The following is an 18,255-nucleotide window of genomic DNA, read 5'->3' as shown; positions in this document are numbered from 1 at the left end:
TTAGTGTTTTTAAACAGGAACTTTATTTTGTTAAGACACTTTTGTTTAAAATTAAGAACCAAAATAAAATAAATAAATAAAGGTAACTGGGTAAGGAGAGGAAGGTGCTAATTGGTTTGATTGTGGTAAACATTTCACAATATATATCAAAACATCTCATTGTACACTTTAAATTTATACAATTTTTATTCATCAATTACATCTCAAAAAAGTTGGGTGAAGAAATTAAGTACCAAGAAAACTTTTGTTTCCCTTAGAGAATGTCATTTAATGAAAGTTATGCAATTAAATTTCCATTTTTGAGTTCCAGTCAAGATAGGAGGTCCCCAGTGTCACTCTCTCCCACAAATCAATCAATTTACAACTATAAAAATGTAACATCAGCCAAGCTGGGGCTGCTGGAGCTCAGGGGAAGAGGAGGAGAGACCTACAGAGTTCATGAAGGGAGAGAAACCACGATGGGAGAAAGAAAAAGCCGCTCTGAGCATTTTGGGCCACAGCTGCTTTAAGGCTCGGGCTGCTGAGCGCATGGAGCAGGAGCCAGCAGAAGCTTGAGCTGTGCCCTTCAGATGGAGGTACTTGGAGGTAGAAGGGGAGAAGAGGGCCTTGGTGGCCCCCAGGACAGCGAGACCACTAATAGGGTTCACATGGACCCACATAGGAGCGAGGAGCTAGAACAACTGAAAAAAGGGAGCCATTCAGAGGCTGGTGAGTCATTGCAAGGGACCAGCAGAGGGCCTGTCCCATGGGAAGTGTTTGGAGCATGGGTGGTAGGGGAGATGTGCCCACCAGGAGAACACTGGGACACAACAAGGACAGACAACCTGCCCCCCAATCAGCACAGGACCACTCAGAGGAGACTAGTCAGGAATTCAGAATTACATGGGGTGAAGTTTGATGAAAAAACTCAGGCCCAGATCAGAGTTTCTACACAACCCAGGCGCAGCAAGTCTCTGGAGAGCCAGAAGTATCTATAAGGTCAACCATTAAACCCTGAGCTACACAAAAGGCCTTCCATAGGGAAACAGCAGCAAAGCAGCAACTTAACTCAACCACACAGCTCAAGTACTGGTTCCCACAGGAAGTCCCCCCATGTTAGAAGTAAGCAAAGGACAAAAAATTAGTTCCGGCCCAGGCAAACCACCAGCACCTTGGGGTCTGCCAGGGGACATGAGGTGTGGAACCGGGGACTGGATCCCACTACCACAACCAGGCACACTGTGCTGGTGCCTAGGGTCCTGCACAGGGATCCAAGGCATGGAGAAGGAGAACGGACTCCCCTCCCACAACCATACATACCACACCAGTACCTCTGGGCCTGCCTGGTGAACCAAGGTATGGAGCTGGGGACCGAAATCCCCTCCCACAACAAGGCACACTGCCAGTGCCTTGGGGCGCCTCCTGGGGGCCTGGGGTATGGAGCCTGGGACCAGATCCCCCTCCCACGACCAGGCACACCACCAACACCTTGGAGCCCCACCTGGGGACCCAAGGTCTGGAGCCAGGGACCAGACACTCTCCACAATCAGGCACACCACCAGCACCAAGGAACATGCCAAAAACATCAAATCCATGTGGGTGGCCCACCACAGCCACCACAATACCCATGGCTGCCGTGAAAGCAGATAGAGGCCACAACCACTACACAGATGGTCAGCCAGCCACTGGAGTGCATTGACACAAGGAGAGTCACCAGCAGAGATAAAGGAAAGAAGAGGACATCTCTCCCCACAAAGCCCATTCCAGAGTGACAGAAGAAGCATCTGCTCTACGATAATATTGGGGGACCTGATCACACCTCTCAGCATTGGATAGATCATCTGGGCAACAAATCAACAGAGTAACCATTGTTCTTTCAGGAAAGAAGAAATCCAGGGTAATTAGAGGGGGGAGGGAGAGGGGGATGGGGAGAGATTGGACAAGGGGCATAAAGAATAAGTATGATTTGTAACAATATATATGCTAATAATATTGATTTGATCAACATATCTCAATGTTGAACCCCCAAGATATGTATAATCAATTTTGATTTAATAAAATTTTAAAACATAAAAAATAAAAAAAAAAATTTCCCTTTTTGCCATGCCTTTCAAGAAGTCTGAGCTACGACTACAAAGTTGGCTTCCATCAAATCTCCTTCAACCTTGCCAATATTCCATCTTTCAATTACTTGATCATTTGCAGGCTATTTGTGTGCATATCTTGTATCATTGGGAGGAAATTAATCTCTCCTCTTCCTTCCTCCTTTCTCCCACTCCAACACCTGAGTCAACCTTTCAGAAACATATCACACACTCATCATACTAAATTATTTCCTGCAAAAGGAATATCTACTGTGGCAACCAGGTACTTTCTATCTTTCTGTCAGTCATATTTTATCTTTGAAGTCAGGTTACCTTGGTTCAAATCTTTGTTGTGTATTTTACTGACTGTGTAACGTTAAGAAAGAGTTTCCATCCCTCTAAGCCTCAGTTCTCACATGTGCTGATCAGCTCAGGCTGTGATAACAGAACACCATGTGTCCGTTGCCTTAAACAGCAGACATTCTTTCGGTGGTCTCTTTGTCTTCTTGTAAGGGCACTAATTCCATCATGAGAGTCTCAACCTCATGATTTCATCTAAACCCAATCATCTCCCAAAAGCCCCTACCTCTGATACCATCATGTTAGGGGTCAGGATTTCAACATATAAATTTGGGGGGACCTAAATATTCAATCCATAATACTGCATCTGTAAAATAGAGACAAAATAATATCTTCCTCCCCGTGTGTGGTAAAAGTTGAGTGTAAAGCACTTAGCACAGAGCTGGTACATAGAAAAGCCCAGAACATGTTGGCTTGGTTAGTATCAATTTTTATTTAGGCCTAAAGTTGGTTTTCAAACTGCATTCGTGTAAACGTTTCTTGGTGAAAACAAAGACTTTTCAGTGCACCCAGCTGAAATCAGCAAAGCATTAATACATGTTAAAGGTGTGCCTTGATGTTATCTCCTTATAATTCTATTCTCTTTTCTTCTTTTAAAAACATCAGGGGGCACATTGAAACCACAGTCAGAAGCTGCAGTTCTGAAGGGCATGGACTGTTCTAAAGGGTGAGTGATCTTCACACTGATTTGCTGGGCCTTTTTGGCAGAGTTGAGGTCAGAACACAGGTGGTTTGCCAACTACCCCACGGTGTTTTTCCATCATTCCATTTTCTATCAGTCAAGATCAGTTTCTCCCGAAGTTATGTTCATGTTTCCTTTTGTCTTGTTTTTGCACATGAATGACCTCAGTCCTAATACATTCCAGAAATAGACTTCAAAAAAATATATTAGAAACAACCAATATTTGTGACTTTATAAAATCCACATGATCGGACTTGCTGTTCATTTGGAAACTTAGATGTAATGTTAGTTCAACCAATGGAAAATCATTTCTTCAAGAAGCATTACTTTTGAGGACACACACATTAAAAATAAATTAGTATTCTCGTGTTCCAAAAAATATTACTTTATCGACACATACATTTTTAAAAACCTCTAAAAACCTGTTCAGCATGTCAGGTCTCCTTCAGCTGACGGCCTCGGCCCTCGGGGACAAGACACAGTGGCTGCCCTGGTCCCTTCATGACTCATGTCCACGTATTTTTTTCTCAGTAATTCTTTTCTAGAGCCATTCCCAAGCGTTTCCCCTCGTCCTGTGACTTGACATGACCCAGGCAGTCACAGGCTCCCCTTGGTCTGGTGGCGGGAATGGCACATGTTCCACCAGACCCTCTGAGGAGCAGCTGACAGAGCATTAGCCTGGGGACCAAGTGGGCACAGAGAATTTACTCCTTTCTTAGAGCTGGCCAGACGCTGAGGTCCGCTTCACTTCTGATGAACAAAATATCCCTACCTTTACCAAGGCCCCTTCCAAGCCTGGGATCTCTCTGGATGAATCGATACCTGAACGTGTAGCCATGACAACAGGAGAGATCAGCCAGCCTAAGCACAAACGGCATTGATTTTTTTCTTTTTTTGGTTCAGTTCAAGATAACACAGTGCTTAAGTGTCAGAATAAGTCCCTTCTTTACAACGTGGGCTGCTGCTTCTAAGTGAGCTCCTCTTTTGTGAAGATATAATTACATTAATGTCACTGGGGAAAGTGCCATCTTCCCAGATAGAATGTACTGGCTCTGGCTAGGGTCGGAGTTCACAACCGTGAGTACGAGCAGCAGGTTCTCCAGGGGGGCCAGGCAATGGCTCCTTCGCTGCCCTCTCTCCTGTGGCAGACTGTCCTTCAGTGCCCAGCCCTGCCTGGTTGTCACTTGGCCCTGAACAAGTAACAGAATCCATTGAGACCACACATAGCTCTCAGGGTGATTCTAACAACAAGAAGCATTATTTACATGCAACTGGGACAAGGAAGGACTTATGAATGCAAAACAAGAATTCTCCCAACCTACTGCTTCACACTGTCTTGAGTGAAAACATTCCAGCTCACTCTATTTCAAATCCTTGTGCACCTTCCCACTGTCCTGGAGCTAGAAATGGGTGGCAATGTACAGATGACCAGGGCCAGGCCTCTGCTGTGCCCTTTATAATCAGTGACAGGGTAGAGGGTGGGGTCATCCCCTCCCCCAGGAAAACAAATAACCCAGACACACAGCCACCATGGTAAGCCACCTTCCCCACATCTGGTAAAGGTATTTAATCGTTGAATTTTAGGCCTACATATCCTAAAACCCCAATGACAGTAAACAATTCTAGAGAATGGGACAATGCCTATGTGACTTCATATTCTTAGATCCCCAAGTGCACAGAAAGCACTCAGTAAACACTTGTTTTTACAAACCACATAACCAAACATAACAATATAAAAATGACTTTCATTCAAGTAAGTCCATTTTAGCCCTTTCTAATATCTAATATCTATTTTTACCCCTGGTAATACCCAAGTCAGAGAAAATAAAAATAAGTGCGTGACATGGTTCACACGGGAGCCCTGAAAAAGTAGGGTTGTTCCCATTTTGCCGATGAGGAAACTGCAGATGGGAAAAACCGAGTCACCAGCCCACAGCCATCCACATTATAAAACAGGATGCAAACAGGAAAGAAAAGAATCCCAGGCTTTGACTTGAAAATCTTGCTCTAGATACTGGTGCTTTTCAAGAGTGAATGGAGGAATTATTGTTGCTAACTGTGGTGTCACTTATCAGCTTTGTCAATGAGTAAAACTGGGGAGCCGTTGCGATGGGTTGGAGAACTGGGAGGTGTGCTGGTGAGGAGAGACCAGACGTGAACCTCGCAGAGCTGGAACAGCTGTGGCTGGAAATGCAGGTGGGGCAGCCGAGTGAGACGGGGCCTTGGGAGGTAAGGGCTGGGGGAGGGAAGGCGAGTGGGCACCCCAGTGGGCACCCCAGTAGGCAGCAAGACATCACGCAAAGACATATCTGGAAAAAGCCGTCTGAATTCCCTGGGCTCCCCCACACTCTCACTGTGAGGATTTCCCAAGCTGCCTGCACGCCCGTTTATTCCCTCTGAGCACATCCAGCTGCTAAGGACCTCTTTATGTGGATGTTCTGCAGGTACCACAAACCCCACCCATGCAAAGCAGAACAACCTCCCCACTCACTCCAGGCTGCCTCCTCCCACTGCCTTTATCTCCATGTGCCTTCACATGCCACTGTTACCCAGCCCGGAGCATCCCATCACCCTCAAGCCCACCCCGGTCACCCCATCCACCTAAGCCATCAATAGCCTCTTCACAGCACCTCAGAAGTGTCTCCTGGTTCCCTGACCTCATGCCCATCGCCACTTCATGGTCTCCGCTCTTCTGCCCCATTTTAATTACCTGCAAAGTTTAGACTCTTAATTCATGCCAATGCCAGAAATGTCTTTCAACACACATTTTATTATGTTGCTTCTCCACACTCTTAAAAATGTCTAGATTCCCCCTCGCACAGAACAAAGCCCCAACTCCTGAGCCCTGAAGGAGACAAACAGCCCCACGCGAGCAGGTCCACGGGACTCACCTTCTTGCTCACAGCGGCGCTGCAGCCTGAGGAACTGCTCAGCCTCTGAGCAGAACGATGAGGGCAGGTCCGCACCAGGACCCCGGCTAGCTCCTTATCTGCAGCTCCCTCTCCCACCACCTGACGTACTCATTTCTTCCTTCAGGACCCAGTTCAAAGGCAATCATCTTGGAGCGGACTGAATCCCACAGAAGTGCCCGTTGTTTTGTTTTCTGTGATCTTTCAGGACTTTTAAATCCTCTAGTGAGGCACTTGTCACATACATAGCAGTAATTACCTATCATCTTCTCGAAACTTTCACCAGAGCCTCCCACTGTGGGATATGTGGACTCTCAGGGTCTGAGGGTAGACTTCTAAGTATCACTGCTCACCCCTCAACTGTGCACAAGCTGAGTGTGACCTGATGATCTTGTTAATGAGGGAGGCTCTGGGCAGCTCCATGGGTCCGTCAACTCCTAGGGATGGGTGCGGCTGCTGAGACCATTGTGTGGAAGTGACAAGTGTTTGTGGAATGAATGAGATTGTCCGAAAATGCTGAGAAATAAGGCTGGATGGGAAGGTTGAGACTGTAAGATTCAGAGCCTTGAAAACCAGTAAGAAGAGTCCGGCCTTAATGTGTTAGGTTGGATTCCATTGGAATCGGGAATCTATTTAGTCCTCTTTCATAATGACCAGAGATCCAGAGTTACCGTAGCAGCTCCTTGAACACGCAATTTTAAAACTCAGTGATATTTTAGAATACATTTTGTATATTTTTAGTTGTTGTTCATATGAACACGGAGGAGAGACCCAAGCATTTCGGTGTTGAGTGAGGAAGCCGGGTCCTTGAGCACTTCCTGTCCACCCAATGCCAAGCTCAGGTCATGCAATGGCAGAGCTTAGGAGAAGATGGGAGGCAAGAGCTCAAGCACAGGGGACAGTTGCAATGAGAACTGGCTTGTCCCATCCCTCCTGACAGTGCTGCCCTCACACCATCAGTATGCATGTAGCCATCAGACAGAGACAACAGATAGATGATAGACAGACAGACAACAGATACACAGACGATAGAGAGACAGACGACAGATGGATAGCTAGATGACAGATGACAGATGGATAATGGAAGATGATAGACAAATAGATGACAGGAGAGCTAGAGCAGGATAAAGGATGGATGGATGGACATACAGACTTAGATGTAGGTATAAAAATAGACATACCAGTAATAATTTTGGTGCTGTGCTGAAAAGAAACTGAGCTTAGGAGATTGCCCACATATACGAGGGCACTTTTAAAAAGTTCATGGACAGAGAATGATTGCGTATTGTAATGATGAATAAGCTAACTGTCCTGATCTCAACACTACACATTCTACACAATTACTGAAAATCAACGTTGTACCCCACATGTATGTACAATACAAAAAAAAAGTTCATGGGGTAATAGAAGTGAAAGATAATGCAAATCTTTCCATGAACTTTTTGAAGTACCCTCACCTATCGTGTATTATGTGTCATCCTACTGCGTATACCTACTATTATATGATACCCTACTGGAACAATGGTTTCTTATGAAATATCTTGGTCAAAAATCTACATCTTTGAGCCATCTTAAAATGGATTAATCTCCGGCTTTGGCTAGCCCTCTGGCTGTAAATGATTCTCATCTTAGTGAAAAACCCGTCTGCTGAATCTGTCTCTGAGTTTGTTTAATTTAGCTCCAGACCCCCAAAGAGCAAGACTGCTGAAGCAGAAAGTCTGAACTCATGAGGCAGAGACAACAGGGGATTTTCACAGGATCGGGAGCAAGGAAGGGACGGTAGCAGGGTGACAGGACCGCAAGCTTCGGGTTTAGACAAGCCCGGTTTGGATCACAGCTCCTAGCATTAACTCTGCTGAACCTCAATTTCCTCATCTGTAAAGTGAGCATAAATTCCTCTACAGTGCCACTTAGCTGCTGGCCTACAGTAGGATTTTTTTTTTGGGGGGGGGGGGGACCCTGACGCTTCTATTTTTTAAATAAGCAACACTTAAATAAGTGTTAGGCCAATTTCTTTTCTGATTAAATTTGCATAGAACTTATCACAATTCTGATAGCAATTTAGTAATGAACATATGCTATATTCATGGAAATAATCAGAAAACATACTTGGTAACTCTATCTTTAAATGATGCATCACAGGACTGGAAAATGCTTTGAAAGCTTATGAACTCTTCTCTTCTTTTTAATAGTACTTTCCAGGATACCTAAGACATTCACAGGGTTCTTCAGGGCAGACGATAATGAAATCTCCTTTGCGGTAACATCCTGAAGCTTAATAAGTATTAGAGCCACAAAAGCTTGGTGCCGATTAGACTTCTGGATGGAAAGGCAGAAGACGTGAGAGCTAGCCCAGCAACATCACACTCTCCAACAGTAGCCTCCGTGTATGGACTGAAGGTTTGTGAACCCCCACGTTCATATACTGAAATCCTAGCTCCCCATGTGATGTTCTTAGGAGGTGGGGACTTTGAGAAGTGATTAGGTCATGTGGATGGCGCCCTCATGAATGAGATTAATGCCCATGTAAAAGGGACCCCAGAGAGCTCACTCACCCCTTTCCACCCTGTGAAGATACAAGAAGTCGTGGTCTGCAACCTGGAAGAGGGTCCTCACTGGAACCCAACCCTCCTGGCACCTGATCTTAAACTTCCAGCCTCCAGAGCAGTGAGAAAAAAATGTCTGTTATTTATAAGCCACCCAGTCTATGGTACTTTGTTATGGCAGCCAGAATGGACTAAGACATACAAGCTTCTCACTTTACCTCTTTTGGACTCAAATTTTCCAGTGTGAATGTCAAATAAAGATGTGTCTGCTCTTGACCAGCATATGGGGTGTGACTATCACTTGCACAAATGCTTTTTACTGAGAATTGTTTTGAGTATTTTTTTCCATCGCAGGTGGAAGATGAATGGTCATCTTTTCTGTAATAACTCTTCATGTTCCCAAAGACATAGTAAAATGAGTGGATCATGGGAGTTCACAACTCTCCAGGGAATCTCTTCTGCATCTGTTTTGTTCCTTTGGCAGAAACCAAAACCAAAATAATAACCCATACAGTTAACTCTCACCTTAAGCATCAATAAGTCATTTTTCCTTAAAATCAACTCTAAAAAAAATAATGCTTTCTAGGAGAGTCCATAATTTATGATTGCACATAAAGGAAATAACTGTGTATAAATATAATTGACCTAAATAAATCCAGTCGCTAATCTCACAGAGGATTGTGGGGACTCTATTAATTTGTGACCCCAATAGTCTCAGCAGCAGTGTTATGTTGGAGCATTGAGCTTCCCCTCAAATTCCAGGTGCAACACTACAAATAAAGACTCTAAGCAGAGCCTGGTGTTCAGGGGAGCCCTGGCGTCCCACGAGTGGTTGGCAGATCCCCCTCAGCCTGTTGGGCAGACAAGACCCTCGGACACAACAGACCTTCTGGTTCCTCTGATGCGCTTAAAAGTCAACACCATCATTTACTGTGTTTGCCATGACAAAAAGAAAGCAAGGCTGCAAAACAGAGAGCTTTTAAAAATTGATGTGCCTACAAGACAAAGAAAACATGCTTTTACACAGCTGTCAGCTCTCGTCACTGTAATGCAAATTTCCTTGTCAACAAAAATATAGCCCAAGAACTTGCTATGACAGCATATATGTAAAATGCGATCCAGATAGTTGTTCCTGAAAGAGGCAAAACAAGGATATTCAGAGAAGTCTACCTGGTAGGTGGACAGAGAGCAGTTCACACGTCGTATTTACTGTCTGCATGTCACCTGGAGAAGGGAGAGGAGGCTCACGTGGGAACGCATAAGCGGCAAAGGAGGAGGCAGGGAGGCTGAGCACACCCGACCCGCTGACAGCGTGCAGGAAGAAAGAGCACGAGCTAAACACCAGCGAGAACGTTCACTGCCTTTGGGAAAATCTCCTAACGTGTATTTCTTGTATGCTTTATCTCAGCACATCATAAATTACCAAATGAGGAGAATGGAAACTAAACGTTACTGAGTCCTCACTATGTGCTAGAGAGTGTGCTGAGAAGACAAAAAAAAAAAAAAAATTCACTTTAGTGAAAACTAAAGCAGGTTTAAAAATCTTCTCTGGCTCTGAAGTTTAAAATCACTTGTTAAGACTTTAACAGGCTAAAACCTTAACAAGTGATTTTAAACTTCAGAGACAGAGAAGATTTTTAAACCTGCTCTACTTTTCACAAAAGTGAATATTTCTTCTTTTATTAGGAAAGTGAATAAAAATGGTTTGAGATTTACTCTTTACAACATCAGTGAACGGTTTAACTAATGTTTCTTTTCTTTTTTTTTTTTTTTTTTTTTTTTGTCTTCATGATCTTCTGGGTCCTGAAAGAAGTGGATTTCACAGCAAACACTATTGGAATATCAACCCCCAAATAGTGATGCTCAGTGAAAAGCATCATGGGCTTTAACAAACTTGGGTTTAACCTCAAATTCCTCTCTCAACAGTTACTTAACCTTAGTTAGAGCCTCTGTTTCCTCATATGATGAAAGAGAGTTGTAATCTTTACACATCAAGTTACTTCTACTACTACTAATAATAATAGTGACAGCTAAAGCTCATGGAGTGCTTACTGTTTGCCAGGCAGCTTTCTGAGCATTATTCTTCGGGCTCATTTATTCATTACCATGTGCACACACCTGCCCCCACTTCAGTCCATGTTGCTGACGCTGAGAGTGCAGCATAACCACGACAGTCACAAAAATGACAAAGGTCCACAGCTCTGGGAAGAGGCACTTGTGAGTGGACACAAAGGCATGTCTCTCTAATTCCTTTCTCTCTTCCAAATTTCCTGAAATCTGTAAACATATTTAGAAGGTGACCCTATCGTAGGCTTTTATTAATACCATTTTATTTAAAGATGATAAACTTGTATATCGCTTTCACAGTGGACTTCTTTTGAAGTCAATCATATTTGATATAAACAAAAAGATATTTTTAGAGAAAAATACAAAATATTAAACATTACATGAAAACAGGTACATAGTTTGGCCAATAAGGAGATAAGCCACATAGGAATATGGATCTTTTAGACTGCAAAGTATATGTGGAGCATAAATCAATTGGATATTGCATTTTGGAGAAACGAAGACTTTCCAGGGAAAATTATAGCTAATTTCAGGTCATACTTTCATTCACAAATAAAGCCTTACTCAATAAATAAAGAATACAAATCTAGCTGAGTACTCATTTACCGTAAGATAGGGATCTTCTAAATTCCTGAACTTATATATTTGGCTCAAGAGAGATTGTTCCCCAATATTTTTGCTAAGTAACAATAATATTTCCCTTATTGAGAGGAGTTAATAAAGTTTATTAAAAATACATTAGTCACGGCAGAAAAGTGGAATGTCACAGGCACATGTTCTGGCAAAAGTCCTCACAGAGCATTATAATAATAAGACTCGACACTTACCATCACAGCCTCTTAATCTCCCAAACATTTCACACACATCAAGAAATGGTTGTCATTGGCAAGGAGTTTAATATGCAGAATGCCCCAGAGGTCCCTTTAATCTCCCACGTTGCTCACATTGATGTGGAACTTCTTGATGAGATTTTTCAACACCAGGAAGTGACAAACGCATAATGGGACTGTCTAACCTCCTACCATTTTCCCAAGGATCCCAAGACACTGGGTCTCTCCTCCCCAGAGGTTCTCCCACGTGGCTTCCACTTGGGCTGAGCTGAGTTCTGTTGTCTCAACCTGAGGAGTAAATAAACACAATTACTGGGAAAATTCAAGAGCTGAAATGAATAACACGAGGGTGATTATCATTAAGAAATTTGCTATTGAAAGCTGGATTTCTGATTCCATCTTGCTCTTCTGGTGTCAGCATCCTCCACGGAACTCCTGCTGTAGTTTAGATATTTAGAATACAGATTTTGAAGTCTTGAGGTCAAGCCTAAACGCTGAGGTGTTTGACCATTTTACCATAGTTTCCTAGAACATACAGTGAGAGCCAGCAGTTTTTGAGAACAAGGATTATAAAGTTCCAGGAATTAGAAAGCTAAAAATTAATTTTTGATAACATCTTCAGTACTATATCTCCTATTTTCCCCACAAATGAAATGGGAAAATTTGTGATAGGTGATAAAACAAAGGTTGCTGTTAGCATTAAATTGTAGAACATGTATTAAATATATTTTGCGAACTACAAGGCACTCTATATATGCTAATCTTATTTATGCAACTGTGATGTCAGTCACTCAGCATGGACATAATGGAGTGGTAGAGTATTTCAGTTTTCAGAGAAAGGCTAGGGTGTATGGAATAGCATCGTCTGTGCTCTACAAAAGTCTTTTGTTTTGTTTTGTTTTTCCTGAACGCAAGATTAGGTGTGTGCTTTTTCCTAGAGTTATAAAAGGAAATGTGTCCCTAGCATTGGGCTCCTGCTTTGTTTCTGGTAACAACTGACTCTTCCGTGACTCTGGCAGTCTGACCTCTGCAAGTGAGGAATCACTGAGTTAGGCACATGCTCCTTAGGACCACATAGTGACAGAGGGGAATTAGATCAACAGGAATCCAAAAGATAAGTCTTTGCAGATTCATGAGTTATTTCATCTTCTAAATGAAGAATTTTGAGTACAGTATAGTTCCTGACAAGGTGTTAGATAGAGGAGACTGGTTGGTTGCATCTAAGGAAGTGAGAAATTGAGAGAGAGTCCAGACATTCAGCAGGAAGTTTGCTGTAACTCCTGATCTTCGTACATTTGCAACCTGGTATTTGGCTGTTCTCCAGTCATTTAATCTGGCATTCAATCACAAATAATAGTTCTATTGAGTCTGTAAAGTCAATACGTTTTAAACTCCTTAATTCAGGCAAGGCTCCAGCAGAAAGTATTCTGTTTGTTTAATGCTTTCAAAGTCTATTCAGTTAAATCAGATTTACAAGGTTAAGTTATTCCCAAGCCACTTCAGAGGGCTCTCTTATCTCAGATTCTCTCTTTGCTGAGGAAATATTCCTGTCAACCTCAGCAGCGCTTTCTTAAAGGAATACACAATAAATTTGGTCAAATGCTTATGTGGTCTGACCTCTGAAGGGTTATCACTACGGCATCGACATCATTTGGCCACCCAGGTACCAGGCCACAAACTATGTATTATAATTCTTTGCAGAACCAAGAAATGAAAGAAAAGTTCATTTTATGATACCTCCCATCCTAAAAACAGAAAGTAGGACATACACTCTGGTTTCCAGTTTATAGTTGGGCTAATGACAATCTCATTGTACCTGAAGCTTCAGACCCCCTCAAAAGAAGTGGTTTAAGGTGGGAGCAGATCATGCATTTATAATTCTCTATCATATTATAGAAACAACACATTCTCAGTGTGGAAGAAAAATATAGGCAAGAAAAAAGAAAATTAAAAACGACTCAAAATACCAAATGCAACCTCCACTGGCACCTCAGTGAGTATCTTTCCAGAGATATTTTTATGTCCACACATACATATTCTTACCAAAATGGGATTATAATATAAATAATATTTTATAATTCATTTTACCTTAACTTACAACTTTGTGAAAAACTTTCCATGTCCATAAATATTCATCTATAACATTTTTAAGTGGTAGGATAGTGTTTCAGTGTATAGGTGGGCCATATTTGTTAATTACATGTCATTAGACACTTAGAGAATTTCCAATTTCAAATATTATGAACAGTGTAAAATTAAAAATTTTGCATTTAAACTTTAATTATTTCCTTAGGATAATGCTCAGTCATGGCCTTTGCAGATACGTTACTAACACTTCTGATGACCAAACTTTCCTTCAAGAAACCTGCACCAACTCACATCCCACCCCTGTACTGGAAGTGACTACCTTTATGTGTATCAATATTATCACTTAGAAATGCCAAACTTACTGGCTTAATTTTCATTTGTTTTATTTGCTGATGGAATAGTGTACATCTGGGCACAGTTTCCTATCACAGAGCAGATCAACTCCACATAGCAGGAACACTGCTTCTTGCACCCACATGCTTAGCTACGAGTGTATAATCATTAAAAAACTAAGGACCACAAAACTTACCGGGCCTTCCACAGACTCAGTAGATTCTTTCAAGCTAAAGGAGGTTATGTATTTGGCTAAATATATAAGGACATTTGAAGAATGAAACGGATATCCTTAACCAACTCTGAGGTCAGAAACGTATAATAGAATTGTTATGGGTTGAATTGTATACTGGAGTTCTAACCCACTAGTGCCTCAGAATGTGATCGTATTTTGAGACAGGGTATTTATAGAGGTAATCAAGTTAAAATGAGGTCATTCGGGTGGGCCCTAATCCAATACAGCCGGTGTCTTTATAGAAAACAGGAATTTGGACACACTCACACACACGCGCGCACACATGTGCATGCATGCCATGTAAACATGAAGACAGTCAGTCTACAAGCCAAGGGGAGAGGCCTGGAGCAGATGCTTCCCCACAACCTCAGAAGGGACCAGCCTTCTCGAGTTCAGCCTGCCAGCCTTCAGGACTGAGAGGGGATAGGCTTCCATAGTTAACACCACCCAGTTTGCAGTACTTTGCTACAGCAACCCTGGGAAACTCACGCAAGAACAAATCCATCTTTATTTCAGAAAGAGATGCTAAAAGTGCGATTTCAGCTACATAGCTAGTCACCGAGAAGGAGTAATAGAGGTATAAAATACGGGCTCCCACTGCGAGCATTGATGAGGAACTTAACACACATTACCTCCACTCTAACTAGAAGAACCTTGCAAAATAAGCATTATGCTTGCAAGTTCCAGATGGAGAAATTAAGATTCAGGTTGAGTAATTTGTTTAAGGCCACGTAAGAAGGAAAAGACCAGCCTGGCTGTCACAGCCCAGCTTCCTGAGATGCAGAGACAGGCTCTGGTCCTGGGCTGCTCATCAGAGCTTCAACAGGTTAACGCTGTTTCCCACTCCCATGAGTCAAAGAAAATTAAATGAGTATTTGCTGGTTTTTACAAATAAATATCTTTTAAGCGATTGAAGAGGTTAAAGCAAATACGTTGTAAAGAGAGGCCTAAAGGAATTTCAGATGCATTTAATATGGAATGACTTAAATATAAGCACAGGTTACACTCCCCGTAGCCCAATCAATCTGACAAGTATTTTATCTCCTTTAACATGCTGACTGTGGTGTTTTCTCAGGACATGCTATGAAGACTGTGGGATGATAGTCACATGAAACTGATTATAAGAGTAAGAACCTATTGTCATAACGGCTCACAGTTCATGGCACTTGCTGGGTATCCAGCGCTGTTCAAAGCACGTCGTACGTGTTAACCTGTTTGGCTGCCCCACACTCTCAGTGAGGCTGCTGCCATTCAGTTCCCCAATGTGTGGGCAGGAAACAAGGACACCCAACGCCACAGGGAAGAAACTGGCAGAGACAGGATGGGGTCCCAGCTATACTGCCACCCCCTTCGTGGCCTCGCCCGACAGCGGCCTGGCTGCCTGCTCTGAGCTCCGTCCCTTCTGGCCTTAAGTTCTTAGGCAAATGCCAGGTCCTCTGGGAAACTCAGTGTTTAGTGAGTGACAAGGAAATCATGTGGCCTGCCTTGAGCGGGCCCATGCCTTCATGGGTTAGGAGGACATTCTCAACACAACAAAATTTGAGCCTTTGCCTCACTGCAATTTCTGTGCAAGCTTCAAGGGCTACTGTCAATCTGCCTGACACTCCAACTCAGAGGTGTCTCCTGCTGGACCCATCAGCTAGGCTGTCAGGGTCTGTCCCCGAATGCAAGCACTGGCTACCTGGCCCTGTCTCAGCAGTTAACCAAGACCTACATCTACTACCTCTGGGGCACAGAGGACAGCTTTTTGATTCAATTAAGCATCCACTTAAAGAGAGAAGGTAAACACACAGGCCCACTCGGGACTCTGCTGAAGGGAGGAATATCTATCATGTTCTCGGTTCTAAAAATGTTCAAAACAACCTCTATCAGACAGAAGCTAATTTTTTAGCTGATCTCTCTCTCTCTCTCTCTCTCTCTCTGTGTGTGTGTATGCATATATATGTGTGTGTAATTCATCATCATGGTGATGTATATTTTTTAAAATGTACATACATATATCATAAAATATATCTATCTGTAAGTATAGATAGATATATACAAAAATGTGTATCCATTTTATAAAAAATATATATATCATTATCACCTAGAGTGTCTGTTCATCTGAAAATCTGTTTCTAGGGTTAATCTACTCAAGTTACTTAAGTTTCCTGCTTTTCATATTTTCTACATAAGGATTTTTTTTCTGAATAACCCAATCAATGCAAAGTTACAAAAATAAATCTAAGTGGATTTAATCCATGTATTATTCTGCAATCAAACATACATTAATATTCTTGTTTCAGTCTCCCCTTTCTTTGCCCCATCTGCTCCCTAACACACACACACACACACACACACAGGCACAATGCACACAGGCACACACACAAGCACACATGTGCACACACAGGCACACACATGCACATGTGTGCACACACCAGCACACAAATACACACAGACATACACAGGCACACACATGCACATGTGTGCACACACTGGTACACATACGCAGGCACACAAATATGTACCCAGGCACACACAGGCACACACATGCATACACATGCACATACTTGCACACATTGGTACACACAGGCACACACATGCATGGGCATGCACACACATGCTCGCACAGCAAATGCATACTACTCCCACCTTCCGACTCCCTCCAACCAATATCGCATTAACGACATAAGTCATACCTTTTTAAAATTTTCTAATTGTTCATGATTTAAAATGAATATTTTGTTCTAGCAGAAGGTACTTCTTGCTATTCGAGATAAGCCAGTTCATATTTCTGTTTTCTGCAGTTTCATTTTGTTTTGGTTTTTATATAACACCACTATTTAAAAATCCTTGACATCTGATTTGCCCTATTTCAGGAGATTTTCACCAGCCAGAAGAAAAACACCTCATGTAAGCTTTCTTAGTCCAAAGAAAATGTGGAGATCACCAGCTCTGGGCACTTGAGTGGAAAAAGCAAACCAAAAACTCTTTAGTCTGTGCGGGGGGTGGCGGGGGGAGGGCGAGAGTGAATGGAATACTCAAATGGATAATAAAAAGCAAGCATTAAGTCTGGAAAAGTCTAGCAATTGGTGGTGTAAAGTAAATGATGAAGTTGCTTTGACTTTAAGCAGGACTGAGACTTGCCTTTGCTTGTAGGAGAGACCACCCAGGAAAAGCCAGACGTGGGGGCACGGGGAACAGCCCAAGGAGCTGGGGACAGAAAACGCCCACACGGGGGCTGCCTTAAGGTCCCTCTGCGCTTTTAAAGACCGAGACTTGGGCTTGCGAGTCTGCTTTGTCTACGATACACCCTCGTTTCACCCTGAGTAACTTCCTGCCTGGGTGTGAGAGAAGTCACCGCTCTAGTTTTTCCCACTGATTATTCCCATGCCCAGCCAGAGCTTACAAGGTCTGGGACGATGCTTGAACAAAACAGGGAAGTCCCATCTGACTTTTCAAAGAAAGAGGACCATGGTCATTATTATTTATTGACCACATTTTTGTTAATCATTATTAATATTTATTTACAACTACTAATTCATTATTACAACTAATTATGTGTTATTAAATATAATATCGATAATATGCTGATATATGTTCTACGTTAATGTTATATATTAATATATTCTATTATTATATGATTAATAATTATATATTAATATAGTATATACTATAGCATGTGGTATATGTATTCATTTTCTATATACTGATAATACGCAATATTATTTATATAAGTTAATGTATAATATCATTTTAACATATATTGTAATTAATTATAAGTAACTGTTAATTATTAATTATTTGTTGTGATTGTTAATCTTAATAATCCTATTTATTATAGGAATGTCCCTATCTAAGAAACCTTGATAAAGATTTGTTAAAGAGACCAAGTTTGAATTTTTCTAACTTATAAATGAAATGATTCGTACACCTTTGTCAAAAAGCAGTCTCTCTTCCTGTTTTGCTTTCCTTACAGATCCCCAGCGTTGGGGCTGGCAGCTTAGCTCATTTGGTGAGCTGCTGGGCACGGCTGCCGGCGTTACTGCATTACCAGTTCGGAATTGCAGGGAGCACGAATGAAAATGTGTCTTCTGTTCTCAGCTTGATGACTCTTTTTTCCCAGCAAAACCAATGCCTATTATTATATCTAAACAAAAGTC

This window comes from Cynocephalus volans, chromosome 14, assembly GCF_027409185.1.
Source record: "Cynocephalus volans isolate mCynVol1 chromosome 14, mCynVol1.pri, whole genome shotgun sequence".
Classification (NCBI taxonomy): Eukaryota; Metazoa; Chordata; class Mammalia; order Dermoptera; family Cynocephalidae; genus Cynocephalus; species Cynocephalus volans.
Note: the sequence above shows the minus strand (reverse complement) of the source record.